The sequence below is a fragment of the Lissotriton helveticus genome, chromosome 2_1 (assembly GCF_964261635.1).
Source record: "Lissotriton helveticus chromosome 2_1, aLisHel1.1, whole genome shotgun sequence".
NCBI classification, from domain to species: Eukaryota; Metazoa; Chordata; class Amphibia; order Caudata; family Salamandridae; genus Lissotriton; species Lissotriton helveticus.
In genome coordinates, this window is record NC_136059.1 from 1,405,298,418 (window position 1) to 1,405,310,533 (window position 12,116).

The 12,116-nt window shown below is 45.0% G+C and overlaps 1 protein-coding gene across 1 annotated transcript in view; it reads left to right on the forward strand.

Moving 5' to 3' along the window:
• Positions 1 to 2,851: 2,851 nt before the first annotated feature.
• The window catches only part of HOPX (HOP homeobox), a 261,296-nt gene continuing 252,031 nt past the window's right edge, over positions 2,852 to 12,116 (forward strand). Inside the window, exon 1 of the mRNA XM_078677528.1 lies at positions 2,852 to 3,006. The gene's annotated coding sequence lies outside the window, so the exon portion shown is untranslated. The remainder of the gene's footprint in view (positions 3,007 to 12,116) is intronic.

The following is a 12,116-nucleotide window of genomic DNA, read 5'->3' on the forward strand; positions in this document are numbered from 1 at the left end:
CCTCCGGCCCCCACAGCAAGCGCACCCGGCCCCGGCAGCAGGTAGGGAATGTGACCGGGAGCCTCCGGCCCCCACATCAAGTACACCCGGCCTCGGCAGCAGGTAGGGAAATGCGACCGGGAGCCACCGGCCCCCAGAGCAAAGACACCCGACCGCGCAACGTCCGCTCAGCAGGACGCGCGGTCGGAAACAAATTAAAAACTGCTTCCGGGAACCCATGCGTCCCGCCTAAAAAGCCGAAAGAACAAGCCCAGAAGTCCGCTAAAGCAGGACGAGAGGCAAGAAAAGGCAAAAGAAGGGGGCAAGAAAATAAATTATACAAGACAAATTAAAGAACACCAACCACAAAGTGCATAGAAAAACAACACTAGCACAACACTACTACCCCCAAACTCAATACCAAAAGGGCAGAAGGGGACAGCTCAAGCAGGATCCCAGCCCCACTCACCTGACCAGCAGGGAAGACACAGCACTCGGAGAAGTGCAGAAAAAAAGAACAGGCTGGGCTGCTTGTTATGTGTCCTTTTATGTGATTGGAGGAAGCCTCTGGGGCCATATTGGAGGAGGGAGGGGAGACTAGAGCGCTGCTCTTTTATTTTACTTGGAGTTCTGTGTGGAGCCGGAGGCTCATATGTATATTACTGTGGCGAGGAAGACAGGACGAGGAGGTAATGTAACGTGTTTCATGTATTCATACGACAGAAAATGCTCAATAAATTATATCACATATACAGCAGATATGCATGTGCAAGAATAATCTGAAGACCCAATGCATTTCGGGTTCCATCAGAACCCTTCGTCAGGGGTTAAACATACAATAAATGAGAATCAATGGAAAAGTTTATGTTCAGAATCTTCTGAATGGTTCTGCATCCGTATCTACAACAAAGCACAATTAATGCAGGTGTTATATTTACATTCACGATGGTAATGTTCCCCTAAACCATAGGTGAACATGCTCAGAACTTGCATTAAAGATCGAGTGTTAGAATAAAAGAGGAATTAGAAATCAATATTGAATGCAAGAGGTGAATCCTAAAGAACTGAAGCCAAAAATGCTCATGCAATAGACCCTTGTGTAAAGGAAAAGAAGAACGAGAATCAAATGTGAGGTGCATCATGCAAATGCGTGCCAGTGCATCCTCCTGTATCTAACTCATTTAATATCAAAATGGAAATACCAGTGTCCTACTGCTTCCACAATATACCTGATGCAGGGCCTTCAACTTCTTTGATGGCAGTGTATGGGCTGGAGCGGGGCTTTTACCTCACATATGCCCATCGCAGACTGCTCTGCATTGATTTGAGGCATACGTAGCACGCACAAGCAGTTTGCTGTACCTTTGCAATCTCTCAGGGAGAGCAGCCTTGTTTCTTTGGGGCATGTATCCCCTACTCGTCATTTGCAGCATCTTCCCCAGCCCATGGCCATGCAAACGAACACACACAGAGCTCTGTAACAGAAGTTTTTATTCTTCAACTTATGAACATACTCAGCGCGTATTGCGTCATAACTTTCATACCCACACTGTAACACGTAAGTCCTGCTTAGAGTCTGCCTAAAATCTCGAGGTCCTAGCCCGCATAATATCAAATACAATAAAGTATCTTTTTTTTTTCTCTCTGCAACTTGGTTTGCTTTTCTTGAGACACGTGGTCCATATCTCATATTTCTGTCCTCCTAATGTTTTACAGTGTTATATATGAGCTTACTCTGGAGACTTTGGAATCTCCGATCAATGTAGAGGAGACACAGAAGTAACATTCTGAAGCTTTAGGGTGACCTGAAAAAATTGCTCCAGGGCCCAGATGACCTCACCGCCCTCAAGATAACGGGCGAGAGAGTTTCCAACGCCTCCCGCTGCTGCGTGCCCCTTAAAGTATAAAAAGCTCTGTGAAAGTTGAGGTAAGGGAGCTCTTTATCTCCTGCAAGTAAAGGCGGCTGCACAGCACCAGGCTCGCCCCGCCCTCCTCCCGGAATCCTATCTATTGCATTTTCCAAACATGCCCGGAGTTAAATTAACAATCGGCAAGACGTCCATCCTGGCGCGCGGCCCCTACCAACACGCGCGCGCGCCTTAAAGTGAGGACATGTTCCTCATCTACAAGAGCCTTGCACAATCGGAAATGAAGGGGCAGATTTACAAGCCCCTTGCGCCACTTTTGCGTCATTTTTTCCATGTTAAAAATGACGTAAAAGTGGCGCAGGGGGCTTGTAAATCTGCCCCGAAGTATTCATCTGGGGAGTCCGGTCATCTTAGCTGCCGTTTGTATTGCATTTGACCGTTGGCGCCCTCTTTGCAGTTACAGTGCATATTCATCACCAGCGAAAACACGAATAAGAAAGCAAACACGCAGGGAGCGGCGGCAGAAATAGTCACAGTAGCAGATAATTCCAAGGGGCTACGTGTGGCAAAGGCAGGGCAGAGTTGTGAAGCTTGGTGGTGGTGTGGAGTTAGCAAAGATGCAACAAAAAGCCATATGAGTAAGAAATAAGCCTTTCCCTTCGGGGAAAGATGTGTGTGTTCGTAAAGTTTTGTTTCCGTGTATACAGAGCACAACCCCAGGTCCGTTGTTTTCCTTCACTATAGCTATGTGTGGTCCTGGGCACCTCCATACATTGCCCTGGTGCCCCTGTTTACTTTACTGCGATGATCGTGCCTACTGAGAACCGCCGTGACGAGTGTCTATCAGAGAGGAGTCCTGGTGTGTGGCTTTTGGACTGCAGTGTTCCGCTTGTTGTGAGGGAGGCTGGCGATGCGAGCGGGCGTGCTGTATTGTTGTGGTATCACCCTGCGCCGGCAGCAGCAGGGCCGGTTTTTCAGGTCATTGTTTTCTTGTCTCGCCCTCTGTGCCGCTCAGTGCACGGTGACAGCAGAGGCGGCAGCGCCAGTACTAGACGGCTATTTAAACCCTGCTGGGCGAGCGCTTCCCCATCACATGACCCGCCGTTGGCTGTTTGGACCTTCACTGCAAACCGGAGCTGTCAGCAGCGCCCGAAGCGCCGTGAGTACACGGGGCACCTGGGCACCTGGGCAGAGGGCGGGGTGGCAGCTGGGAACCTTGCAGCGCTGCTGCTGCTGGCTGCCTGGCGACGCCAACGGTGAGCCGCTGTGCGTGGCCGGGGGAGCCCGCTTCATGGTGGAAACAGGAGGCGAGCGCTTCTCACTGTCCCTGCCAGGGCAGAGCGATCCCGGGCTGCATAGGGCTGCGCACCTGAGCTCTGCGGCAGGGGAAAGTACCTGCGCATCGAGACCAGCGCCTCTTGGAATACCCTCGCTGCGCTTAGGTCAAAGGATGTCAGCGAGGCTCTTGTTTCTGAAAGCGAACGGAGCTCCCACCCACCGCGTTTTTCTCCAGGAGTGGAATGGTGTGCAATGTTCCTTTTTTTTTATTTCACATGATTTTATTAGACAGAGTTTTTTTTTAGCATAGTAAGCTGTCGACGAGCCCTGTGCACAAAAAGGAAACATGATCTCGGCCAATGCAGAGGTCCCACGAGGAGATGCTGATATCACAATTTGACTGACAGATGGAAAGTGTTTATCATTTTCCAAATGTATATTATGCCAGTCGTTCTTAGGTGGCTTGTTTTCTGCTCAGCGACGTTTGGCTGCGTTACGATGGCTCAATTCTAAAGTGTCGTGGGCAGGTTGCTCTGCACAAAGAGGGGCACATTTTCCGCATAAAATGCAAAATCAGAAAAGGGCCAGGTTTGGGCTAGATCAACCAGTGCTTAATTTGAGCCGTTGGATGCAGGATAGGCCCGCAGACACTCAGGTATGGGGGCGGGCACTTATTTTCCTCTTCAAACTTTGGCCCAGATCAAGCGAATGAAAAAAACACAAAAGGGGTAAGAAGGAGACACGAAATACGTTAAATCAGCGAAAAATTGATGTAGCAGGGAGTATCTATGGTGGATGAAGAGGCTTGAGGTGGAATAGAAACTAGGCAGCTTGGTATTCATCGCCCCTACATTGGATAGCGCTAGCTGCCGGCTTCTGAGCTACATTTTGGGCCCCAACACTTATGATACCTACATTTTTAAACTCCGTTTTTATTTGTAAACAGTTCTTGCTTGCTGACCCGTTTACACCCTGCTGACAGGGGTGTGAGGGGCAGGGAAGCGTAGCAGGGCCATGCAGCGTTCCCTGCCTCTGACATCATGCTCGGCCGCTGGAATCCGGCCGGTGTATTTGACAAGCTCACGAGGCATCGTAAAGCACAATTTGGTAGCGCGTAAAAATAATCTAAAGGTTACACTCGGATTCCTGGCCCAGCTCTCCTTTACATATAAGCGACAGTCTTCCAGTGCAGTTGAGAGAACTTCAGAGACACCATAAAAATAGAAAGCAAAAACACGTGTTGGGGTTTTGCAAGAATATAAGTGATGCTAGCCTCTCTGACTTGCCTCCCCGGTAACTCAAACATACCTTACCCACATTTCTTAATGTGTAAAAGAATGAGTGCTGGTGCCCAAAGCTCTGATAAGAAACCTATGGCCGGTGTAATTAAAAGTTGTGTGTTCTTCAATACACCTTGTGCTTCTTCCATCCACTACCAGACACTCCCTTTCCCCTTTATCTCACTCTTGCAGTTGCCGGCTTTCTCTATTTGTGACGGTGTTCTGCCTTTTTCTTACCCCTTGTTTCTCCAGTTTTTGTTTTACTCTCTCTTGCTCGATGTCTGAATAGTTAAACTAAGTAAGTACCCGTGCCCAGAAATGAGTGCAGTAGACCCCACCGGCAACCACCGGCTCAAATGAGGCCCTTATTGTTCAACCCTAACCCTCTCGGGTCTGTATCAAGATGCTCCAGTGTCCCCTCTTGCTTTCTTCCTCTCTCACCATCAGGCATATCTACTGGTTGTTCTCGGGACGGTATTTGCAAGGGGGCAGCTACGTGGTGTGGTGTGGCGGGGCCTGCACAGCAGCTGCAGCAGGAGTGTTGCAGGCATCAGAGGCCACTCCAACCCAGGCTTGACCATGGCATCTTCCAAATGTCTGGCTCCAGCTTGGCCCCTGTCCCAAGGAGACTTGCGAGCCAATGAGGAGCCAAGCCCAGTTTTCAAAGCACTGACCCATTCAATCTTAAAGGCACTTTTGTAAAACCAAAGCTGACAAATGAAAGAAAGCTGGAAATTAAGCAACATATGCTAAACACACACCATCTATGTGAAGTTTCTCTGTGGCCAAGCCAGTGGTGCTGGAACCGTTTTCAAAGTAGGGGTACTGCAACCAATGTAACACCGCTAAAGTCACTGGGACAGTAAAAAATCCAAGCTTTTCACAAAGAACAACCAGCAAATGAGCCATGCCCATGCAGCAAGACAGTGGTAAAGGTGTACTATGTAGCCAGTCGAGCATTTCGAAATACACTGTTGACAATATATTAATAAAGCATGGTGTCATATCACACTGTAATTTATAGACAGCACGTTTTCCATTGAAATAGCCACACAATTTGCACTGACATGCAAGTTTATTGATAAAAATATATAGCACACAAGTGCAAATGTGTGGAAATTGAGTTTCAGCGACTATATATCAAAGGGACTAACCAGGTAACGTTTCTTCATTTATTTTGCTCCTGCTAAAGTCTTTGTTTTCTTCACACCTCAGAAATGTAATATTTGCTTCATTTGCACTTTCCTAACTGATGATATATTTTTAATTATTTGTACAGTTCATTTGGGGTTATTTCCATTTTGTTGTGTGATAGGAAAAAAACAATACTTTACATTATTTGCTTTCGCACACCCTGTACCTCAGCAAGATTGTCAGATAGTTGACTTTACAAAATCCTCTAACTTTGCAGTTAGAGCAGGAAAAGTAAACGCCTATCCCCATGTCAAATGAATAAGCAGCAGTTTGGAGAAAGACATAGCCTAACGCAGAGCAAACCACCAAGGTAAAAACACATTTCAAAGGCCTCGTTATTGCTCGTTCAACGTTTGAACTGCAGCATGGTTATTTTTGGGGCGGTGCAGCTCACCCCGTACCACTACTCCCAGAATCTATGAGCCAAGCTGCATTTGGGATGTGTCCCTTTGAAGACTTACAATCGCTGCGCAAATTCCAATGAACCCTGCATTCCATGCCTTCATTTTGCCATTTTCCTACTCAGTTTAGTTGCACACAATGGTTTCATATGGCCACGCTTAAATGAGTTTCTGTAAGGGGAAGTCAGTGGTTTTACCATAATAAGAAAGTGACCTGCTTTCCCTTGCAAATAACCCTGTACTATGGAGAACAGAGCAGATACGTTTTACAAGTTCCTGGATTGCCTTGTGGATTTCCTAGAAAGAAAGGCTTCTTACATAGGGTCCGAATGATATAAGATGTGACACGAGTATTTGCAGATTGGTTGTCCTGAACATAGCATAGATTAGCTGCAGAAAGAACTGAACACTCAGCATTGTTCTTTGGTGTTAAACTTGAGAGTCACGGTAATGTCTATCTTGCGGCCTAATCTTACAATTCAATGTCAAAACTGGAAACCAAAGCTCAAAACCTACCCCCGCCCCCATGAGCAAACTATGTGATCCACTTCATTTACAACACGCCATTTTCTTTGAAGGATTATAGCTCAGTATGTACAATTTGCAGAAAAGTTGTATGTAATGGTTTAACTATCATGTTGCTCCATATATTATGGCCATATTGGCAATACATTCAATGCACTTAGCGAAACTGATTTGGCTCCCTTCGTTTATTCAGGACAGAATTATCAGGCATTGGATAGGAGTTTTAAAAGGAGGTAGCCAGGAACTATCACCCCACTTTGAGCCATGCCTGTAATGACACAGTGAGAGTGAAGCGCAACCCTTCCTTGCAGGGTTCCTTTTACCTTTCCCTCTTCCTACCATCTGTCAATCCTTTCACTCATCCCTGCGTTAACCCTTACAGTACCCTCTTATTCGGCCTCCCACCCGTTCCTCTTTCTTTCCTTTCAGCCATCTTTACACCATCGCTTCATTGCACCATTTGCCTTTATTTCTATTGTTGCTCTCTCCCCTACGCTCTCCCTTTCACCCTTCCTTCCTTTCACCTTTGATTCCTCCCCAAAGTGGGGGAGGACTGTTTAGTCTATCCAACTTTCAAAGGCAGGGGAAGGGACTCTTTTATTGATTTTATCTTTGTTACCAACGCGTTAAAATGCTGGATTGTAAGTTTTAACATAGAGGTCAGTATTTTTAGCGACCACAATCCCCTGGTCTTGTCGATTAGGGACCCCAACCTGAACAAGCATCTATGCCGAAGGGGGGCCGGTGGCACGAGCATAGCCACCGATCAGGGAAGGAGACTCAGATGGGCCAATATTAATGGTGAAGCTTTTTACAGAGTGTTAATCTCAGACAGTGAACAGCAGGTTTGGAAGTGTTTAGATCTTACAGTGGAGAGGGGCAGATTTGATTAAAGCCTTTGAGGGTGTTGCCCAACATATTGACGGTCTGCTTAGGAGCAGAACGCCGAAAAAGGAACTGGAAACCCCTAGGTGGTTTGACCGTCATTGCTCCATTGCCCTGAGGGAACTGAAGTCAGCTTTAAAAACTGTCCCTAAAGATAAGATGAAGGTGTCCACATGCAGGGCTCGGTACAAACAGGCACTAAAACGTCGCAAATCCTCATTGCAGCAGCAGGCGTGGGAAAACCTAAGAGAAGCTACTGAGTCGAAGGACTCGACCGCTTTCTGGAAAGTTATAAACAACCCTTGGTTTTAAGACATAAATAAACCCAAGGTAGCAAGTCACATTCTACCAGAGTCTTGGTTTGAGCACTTCCAAGGCCTTTACAATCACGGGAGCACCATTGACCCGATTGTAGCAGAGGAAGGGAGTGTGAGCTTAACTCAGATACTATTTTCCCTGGGAGAGATAAAGGTGGGTATTGAGGGTCTGACACGGAATTAGGCCCCGGGTCCCGATGGGATCCCTCCAGACCTTTTAATGAGCCAGGTAGAACTTTGGGCGCCCATAATAACCAGAGTTATTAATGCAGCAGTAGAGTCAGGTATGCCAGGGTCCTGGTCCACAGCTACAATTGTCCCTATCTTTAAAAAGGGTAACAGGGATAGCCCACAATGTTATCGGCCCATATCCCTTATTGATGTGACAGTGAAAGTACTAGCCAGGGTCATCCTTAATCGGTTAATGGATTGGGCGGATGAACACAAAATAATCACTGACACTCAGTATGGATTCAGGTATGGCCATTCAACCACCGATCAATGCCTTAACCTATATCTTCTGGTAGCCAAGTACACCATCGCCAGCCTAGAAACAGTGTACTTGGCCTTTATGGACTTGACGGCAGCCTTTGATCGGGTAAATCGCAAGAAATTGTGGGAATTAATGGGGGCTCTTGGGGTAGATCCAGGACTGGTAAACATCCTAAGAGCAGTGTTAGAAGTGGGCGGCGACGGAAGGGCACGGCGTGCCCCTACTTTGAAAAATTATTTCAGTCCGTTCCCCTACTTCTTTGTTTTAAAACAGCGTCCCGGGACTGCAGTAATAGCCATACTTTAAAATGACATCTTTATTTTTCAGCCAGTGCGGTGCACCGTGCACATTCACATCGCCCGGCCTCACCCCCTTCCCCTCTGAGTCTGGGGGCCTCAAAGAGACACTGAAAGGGCCATCAGTCTTAGCATGGCGCGTAAACTGCCACCTCTGATGGCCCTGCTGCTGCTGCGATTCACCCCTCATTTAGTGAGGAGCCACTTGCAAGTAGCAAAGCAAAGCTGCAGTGATTTACAGCTCATTACTGCCGGGGCTACCTTCCTGCCCCCACTGTGACCAATGCAATGGTAAATAATGTTTGTAATTAGGAGTTTTTGTTTGCAGTGGAGTGCTTATTCTGCCGTTTTTTTTTTGTTGTGTAGGTTTCCTATGTGATAAAACTTGTCAGTATGAGTGGAGTATCATTTTAGTTATTAACTGTATTATAACAGTGCTAGCCTGTGTGCTGTGAAGGATGCAAAGGTGTTTTTGTTTGCGATTTAACCTGCATTTTTATGAGCGATGTGGAAGGGAGGGTGAACAAAGTTATGAGCATTGTTTATTAAAAGAATGCTTTTTTTGTTCTTGATGTTAATATGACGTCAGGACATCTCTTCACTCCCCTGTGAAAACAAAATAATAAGTGTTGACTAGAACGGGAAGCAATTGAGTGTAGGTTTTAAGAAATTAATTGTTAGCAAAACCTCACCTGTGAATCCTAATGATAAGTAAACTTCACTAATTATTAATATTTGGAATATAATGAGCAGTATAGAGGGTGCCATCTAGAGGTAAGGTCAGATAACTTTTGGGTACATTTATTAAGACATAGTGAGATAGTATCTGAGATAGAAGGAGTTATATGCAAACCGAGGTATTTTATATGGGTCGGGCTCCATTTGAAGTTAGATGCTGCAAAATCAGGCTTGAAGGTGAATTTGGTGAGGGGAAGAATTTCACACTTATCGTTGTTCAATTTATAACCAGAAAGGTGAGAATAAACGTTGACTTCGGCAAGGAAAGCTGGGATGGAAGCAGATGGGTTCGAAATGAAGAGTAAAATGTCATCTGCATAGGCAGCTAACTTAATTTGCGATTGAGAAAGAGGAAAACCATGAATATTTGGGTTTTGACGTAACTTAGATAGAAACGGTTCTAGGGCAAGGTTAAAGAGGAAAGGGGAGAGAGGGCAGCCTTGCCGAACGCCTCTGCCAAGGCTAAAAAATGAAGAAATCAGGCCATTGGCACAGACCGCTGCTCTAGGGTTCGCGTAAAGAAGGGATATGAGGGAAATAAAATTAGGTCCAAACCCAAACCATTTTAATGCAGAAAAAAGAAAAGACCATTCCACCCTATCGAATGCCTTCTCAGCATCTAAGGCGATTGCGGCTAGGGAGTCACTAAATCTTGATGACTTAGAAAGGACATTAAAGAGGAGCCTGGTGTTATCGGAGATAAAGCGACCTTTAACAAATCCCGATTGTTCGGGGCCAAGGAGATCTGGGAGAAAGGGATCCAATCTGATGGCTAAGGATTTGGCATATAATTTGTAATCAATGTTGACAAGTGATATCGGTCTGTAATTTTTACAATGTTGAGTATCCTTCCCTTCCTTTGGTATAATGCAAATGTAAGCATCTGAAAAAGTGCCCGAGGAAGCACCACTGGCTTTGAAGGAGTCAAGAAGTTGATGTAGTTTGGGTAACAAAAGAGTCGCAAAGTGTTGATAAAATTCGACAGTGAATCCATCTGGGCCGGGGGCTTTGTCTTTCTTAAGGGAGTGAAGTGCAGTATGTAATTCGCGTATGGTAAGGGGAGTTTCAAGGGAGGCTAGTTCAACAGGAGAGTTGGGAGGAGGGTGAATGCTTGTAAAGAAGGTGGAGAGAGAGTGATCAGAGGGATGAGTTTCAGAAGAGTAGAGTGTAGAGTAGAAACGAGAAAATTCTTCCAAGATATCAACATCTTTATGTTGCAGGACTGAGTTAACATCAAAAACAGACTCAATATTCAGTTTGTTATGCTCTTCCTGTGTCCCCTCACACACGCATTTTGGACTAAGGTATGGGACCAAATCAATTCTATATTCCAGACTTCTATCCCTTTCTCTCTAACTGACATTTTCCTTGGCTCACTTTCTTCTTCCTGGACTGAAGTTGAAGCAAATGTTCATATTATCGATTTGTTATTAGCTGTTGCGTTCCAACAGATTACTGTTAATTGGAAAGACTCAAAGGGTATTACTTTCAAAGCTTGGTGGTTCAATGTATGTTATAATCATAGACTTGATACTGCATTTGTTTATCCCCTTACCCTTGCCCCGAAAAGACATGCTTTATGGCTTCCTATCACCCTTTATCTGGATGTTTGCGACAAACGTTCCTCTCATTTACCCCCATTTCAGCAAGAGGTTTCGAAACCTCCCTAAGTTCCCTTTCGTTCCTTCATTTTCTCTAGTATTTATTTTTCTGCATATAATTTGCACCTTATCCCATATTTACACAGCCTCATATATTTTATATTTTATATCTCCAGCCTCATTTCCATTTTTATTATTTTTCTTTTTTCCTTTTTCCCCCCTGCATTCTTTATTTTTTGATATTTACTGTTGTACCCTAGTTTACCTTACTTCTTGATGATAATGTATTTCATTTCTTTCTCTGTAATGACAACTTTGTTATTCTAATAAAATTTTATTTGGAATATAATGAGCAGAAACAGGTCCAAAAAAGGTTTATGTAGATAACAATGTAACACCAAGCAGGTGATTCATACAAATAATAATACTGCAGGACCATTACATATTTTCTAGAAGATTGATTAAAAAGCATACTATTGAGCTAGGGAGCACAAACACTAGTTATTACAGCGGTTAAAAATGTAAGCAATAAGGAATAACAGGCACACAGCTATTTTGCTGAACAGAAGTGCACTGAGTAGCCGAATATAGTATTGTTATAAGAGTACAATACGTGCAGGACGAAAAGCAGCTGAGACACAGATAGTAGCGTGAGATGGGTGAAGGACCCCAACCCCGCAGTGACACAGATACAGTGTGATCTTCCTGTGATTGGTATAATTTTACGAGAGGGTATCCATGATTTTATAAATTAAAATTAGTAACATAGTTTTGTACTTAAAACTAAAACAATTACCATGTTTAACAGTCTATTGCAATTAAAAATCAGACGTAAATCTTACACATCTCAAAAGGCACAGATATATGTTTTCTTGTTATTGTTATTGTTATTGTTAACAGATTTCTTGAGCGCCTGGCTGCCCGTGAGCGTCCCAGCGCTGAATAGGTACAGATGGAATCTGAGAGGCAGAGTTTATGGGAACAGCCAGGTTTTCAGAGATTTTCGAAATGTCAGCAGGTTGGGCTGTGCGCGGATATCAGGATGGCGCGTCCCAGCGCTGAATAGGTACAGATGGAATCTGAGAGGCAGAGTTTATGGGAACAGCCAGGTTTTCAGAGATTTTCGAAATGTCAGCAGGTTGGGCTGTGCGCGGATATCAGGATGGAGGGAGTTCCACAATCTGGAGGTGTTGTATGAGAAACGCCGACCTCCTGATCGTGATCTCTTGATCTTGGGTATTAGCGTTAGGTGGGTGTTAGA